Source organism: Morone saxatilis, unplaced genomic scaffold (genome assembly GCF_004916995.1).
Source record: "Morone saxatilis isolate NCDOM2014 unplaced genomic scaffold, NCSU_SB_2.0 Contig1, whole genome shotgun sequence".
Taxonomy (NCBI): Eukaryota; Metazoa; Chordata; class Actinopteri; family Moronidae; genus Morone; species Morone saxatilis.
The window spans coordinates 13,337,599-13,343,181 of record NW_023339651.1 but is presented as its reverse complement, the minus strand read 5'-3'; positions in this window follow the sequence as shown (position 1 = coordinate 13,343,181).

The window sequence follows — 5,583 nt, the reverse complement described above, 5'->3', positions numbered from 1 at the left end:
ATCCTCACCTTATTTCATCTCCTCCTCTCCTCTCCTCTCCTCTCCTCTCCTCTCCTCTCCCCTCCTCTCCTCTCCTCTCCTCTCCCCTCCCCTCCTCTCCCCTCCCCTCCTCTCCTCTCTGCAGGACATCCTGTCTCTGACCTCCACCATCAGGCTGTTTCCTGTGGCAGGAAACTCGTCCACAGATGCAGGAGAGGAGGTGCGAGGGCGGAGGCGTCAAGGAGGAGGAGAGAAGGAGGAGGAAAGTCTGCAGAAAGGCTTAAGGAGGAGAAAGACGAGCGGGGGGGTAGACAAAAGAGGAAGCGATGAAGAGGAGGAGGGAAGGAAGGAGCAGAGAGGTTAGAGGTCAACATGTAAACAAAGCGATGGTTCAGTGGGACAATAGAGCCGGAGGTGAACGGGTTCAGCTCGCTCACTGATTGGGCGTCAACAGACCTGTGTCATCACCTGTTGTCATGTGGGACCAACCAATGAGAGCACGGTTCTGGCAGAAGGTCGTGTTGGGGTGAGTGACGGGCTTCTCCTCCGCCGGAAAACAGATTAGCTCTCCAGTGCTTGTGTGGCCAATCGTGTTCTGTTCACCTGCGCAGCCCGAAAACTACAGCGTTACGTGCAGTGCTCCAGTCTGACGTGGGAATCACACGTATGCAGAAATAGCCTGAGACTCCAGTCAGTAAAGAGCTCTAATGAGCGTTTACTGTTCGCCCGTCAACATGGAGGTCCAAAGAACGTCTTCGGTATGAGGCAGTGATGCAGATTTGGCGACTTTTTGCTGCATTCACTTGGTTTCAGGCAATCTGTCGACGTTATGCTTCCTCGCGTCCCTCTCTCCTTCTGTGACCTGGAAATCATTCCCCCTCGCCATCATGGAGGATCTTCCAATTCCTTTAATGCACCTGAAGAGGGGCGAGAGCGAGGAAACATCGGTGTATCATACGCGGAAGTGGGCGTGACTGAAAACCTAACTGACCATATTAAAAACTCTCTCACCTCCTCGCTGGGAGGAGCTAAGTGGATGAGAGCAGGGGTGAGGCCGGCAGAGAGTACCGGCAACGGTAACGGTAGATGCTATTGCTGTCCAGAGCCATTTTCCAGTATTTAAGCGGGATGTTACAGCGGATTAATCCACATTTGGTGCTCTGGGGGGGTTTTGGGGCAGCAGGACGGTGTATGTTTGATTGACTCAAAATAAAGTGTGTGTGTTCATGGTAACGGAGCTCCTTAGTACAGAGGAAGAACCAGGCTTCGACACTCACAATACTTTGTTTGTAGGTGGTTTAGCTCTGCAAAAGGGATATTTTGACACTAAGAAAAATCCAGAATATCTGCAGATTGATCCTTTAAGTTACAAACGTCTACAGAGAACGACTGAGGAAGAACAGTTCTTCAGAAATATTTGTTTTTCAGAAACATAATCAGCTATGAATTCTGCAAATTAGATTTGATGGAAACATTAATTCAGGTCACATAGCACAAAGCTAATATGGAAAAATGCACACACACACACACACACACACACACACACACACACACACAGTGTATCCTCTCACCAGTGAGTGTGGTATTTGTCTTCTGCCACTCTGATCCTTATCTGGCAACATGTGGGTCAGCAGATCAGCTACATCCTGCTTTTAACCACACACACACACACTCACACACTCACAGCTCCCTTCTTCCCTCTATCCTCTGATAACCGACTCTCACAGTGGCTTTGAAACCAGCCACTGTTAAAGGAGGCTCACCACTAGAAGAGATAAACATAAAACTAGCGACAGGCATGTGCGACTCTGTATTTCTTACAGCTAATGTATGTGAGTGCACACATTCTTTTGTTCACCTTTATGTACAACAGGTGTGTGTGCATGGCAGGAGTTAGGGTACTGGTAATGTAACACCTGTGTTCCCCAGCACACATGAATGTCGCTGAGGTTAATTTAAATTTCAGACCAGCTCAGCTTGCCCCGCCTGCTACCTTAGACACGTTACACTGGTGTGAGCATTACAACTGCTGGGTAATGGGACACAAAGTGGGGGATAAGGTGACGCATCCAATCCCACAGAGCGCAGCCCTGTTTGGGATTGGGTTGCAGGTGAAAATGTTTCCAGGCTCCGAGATCACATGGGGTCTCCCAGTGAGGGCCTGTGTCAGCACCTGATTTTCTCTTTTAGCCCAAAAAGGTAAGTGACACCTAAGATGGTACATCTGAGGAGAGTGACAAGGACATCCTTTGGGTGAGTGTCAGTATTCTGTGATGGTCTGTCTAAGAAGAAAACACTGTTTCAAGGTCCCAGCTTAATTTTGTGTTACACAGCTCCCCCTGTCGTAGAAAGTGTGTAAGTGTGAGGAAAATAAATGATTTTATCTGAGTGTTTTCACTTTAAGATTAGCATTCATCAGTCAAAAACACAAAGTCATCGCAGCAAAGAGACTCGACACATAATAAGGGCATAATGCTCACGACAGGGCCGGATAAAGCCACTAGCTTTGGGGACCAACCAGAATACTACCTGCCCCAGGTTTGCTGTGAGTTTGTTGATTAAGTTGTTTAAGAACATGTACCATGTAAGCATATTAAAAACTGAAATATTAAAGGTTTAAACTAGAAATGACACAGGGCCCATCTCTAAAACAGATCCTCAAGATTAGGTAAAAATGCAGGAATAAGATAAGTTTTTATTATGTGGTAAATTAAAATCCTTTTGTTTGATTTGCCATGCCTCCAACCAGGGCCCTTGGGCCTTTGAGTCTGCTGTCTCAGGTACCTGCTTTACCAGGTTGCTATTTCAGCCTTGTTTGAGCACACCAATTAATGTAACACTATTTTCAGTGAGTGCAAAGAATGATCACAAAGGAATTCTATCTTTATTATTTATCTCATTATAACTCTCCATATATGGGTATTACTATGCAGTATGTTTTAAATTATAACACAATAATCAGTATGTAATGTTGAAATGTCATACACCAATGTACAAGTAGTTACTGTTACCGTTATTAGACAGTAAATGGCTATTACAAATGTACTATAGACATATTAATGACTGTGTTATGTGAATATACCATAGCACAGGAGGTGAAACAGCTGAAATGTAAGTACTGACAGGTTTAATGAACAGTATATACAACATATGTACATATTACAACTATTGCACAGTACATGGATATGTATGTTCAAAATTGCCCTGTAGACTAAATCTTAATCTAGATTCAAAGATGTGACCTACTAACGAGTATGACATACATACTTCATGTAGGTCAAGGCTATACTGTCAGGGATTGATCATCTGTTGTGAAATCTATAAAAGCGAATCAGGAAGAATATATGGATGATTTCTCATTGAATGTTTAAATCTGTATACATCGATATAATCAGATTACAACTGAGAGATATGCTGACATGTTTTTCCTGTAAAATCATGAGCAATGACCATCCTTCCTCTGAAGAAGACCAGATTTCACTTTGTATGGTTTCAACACATATCCTCCTCACACGGACTGCATTCCATGTAAAACACATAATGCAATTCCTTGCTTCTGTTATTTCTTGAGAGACAGAACAGCTTTACTGTCATTAGACATAAAATCAGCAATCAGTAATGGAAAGTTGGTTTCACAGGAAATCAAAGCTGGACATCCTGGTGAATTAGCAGTATTTCACAACAACTTGTCTTGACCCATGAACACCAGTGCATGTCATCTCAAACTTTCCAGATTTTGCGTAATAGGCAATTTCTGATATACACTTTAGCAGGGGTACGGTATTTCAGCACCAGTATGTTCACAGGATTAATGTTCTGCATGAACATTAGTGTTGATGTCAGGCTGAATTAATGCCAGTTCTTTCAAGACAAACGATTTCAGTACAAAAAGAAGGCATTTACAAATCTACTAAGATAATTGCAGATAAACAATATTCATCTTTCAAAAGTAGAAAACTTTTGATATTGACATCTTTTGTGAAAATTAGAAGTGGTCCCAGGACCCAGGAATAACCATAAAATCGCTTTTCTTTACTTAACATGTTAAATACTGGGTCCTTTATGGCAAATCTAACATGAAAGAGAAGATGTGTGTGACAAAAATTTGAGATTTAAGTAACAAGGACTGAATATAAAAACCTTGTACAGTTTTCATTGTAGAGAATCTCCTTGCCTGCCATCTTAAAACCCCTGTGACCTGTTCAATTCATTCAGAATGACCTGTGGGTCCATCATTTGAAGCATTGCTCATCCCTGCAGAAGCTAATTTTAAATTATTAAAGACTACGAACATGGCATACTAAATCTAATGGAAATCATGCAATAGATACCTTTTTCACTTGTTGTAATGATAGTGTTGTAACAAGCAAACACAAAGGTGAGTGCATGCATTCAAGAGTTAAAAAGGCAGGAAATGCTTCTGCGGCCATTCTCTGCCCAGCCAAAGGCGAGCTAGCACATTGTTCCCACCGTTACAACCAAATTGTGTTTTCAACTGGGTCACTGATGAGGCCATAGAGCATGGCCTCAGCAGTGAATAATGCCCTCCTTTCATGTGTACAATTGATTGGAGATCAGACCAGTGTGGATTTCAGGGATCAGATTTGACGGCTTCACTTCACAGCCTATCAAGCATGCCAGATGTAACATAGCTACACTGACTGATCAAGGGGCCCTCGTGTCAGAGCATGAAGCAAACCGATCTGCCACAATGGAGGCACAGTTTTGACCTATGAGGTGATTACAACTCTCACCACAATGGTATATGTCTGGAGTTTATAATTTTGAAATAAAGATTTAATAGAAAAATAATATGGTTATTCTATTCTTGCAAAGAATAATGTGTGAACATTGAGACCTCGCTCATGTCTGTGCTGTAAATATTTACCTGGGTAGCTTAGCTTAGCATAAAGACTGAAAACAGGGGAAAACAACTAACCTGGCTCTGTCTAAATAGAAAAGGGGTAAGCCTACCTACATGTTGTACAAAAAATAAAGTGTAAAAACAATTGGAAGGTTGTGGTTTTATTGGAGGTTAGGTGCCTATATTTCCTGGCCGGGGGCAGTGACGTCTAGTAGTCTCTGTAGAGGTTCTAGTAGGCCGTTTTTTTACTCTTTGGACAGAGCCAGGCTAGCTGTATCCCACTGCTTCCAGTCTTTATGCTAAGCTAAGCTAACTCACTCCTGGTGGTAGCTTCATAACCTATTTAGCATACAGACACAAGAGTGGTATCAGTTTTCTTATCAAACTCTGAGCAAGAAAGCAAATTAGAGTATTTCCCAATATATTGAATACATTGTTTTTCAACTCTTTCCAGTAATTTAAATGTTCACTATTAGTGACCGTTCTTTTTGACTGCCCTTTGAACTTTGAGAGATTTGTGACTGAAATGAAAGCATAGCACTTTTTGCAGTGTAACCACACAGATGAGGTGTATTTTGTAAAACACAATTCCACCAGATGGCACCCTTGTATCTTGCCTTGTTTTCACTTCCCAATACACAAACTGTACTTGTATATGCCTCTGTGTGTATGTGTATATATATGTATATATGTGTATATATATGTATATATGTATGTGTATATATATGTATGTATATGTA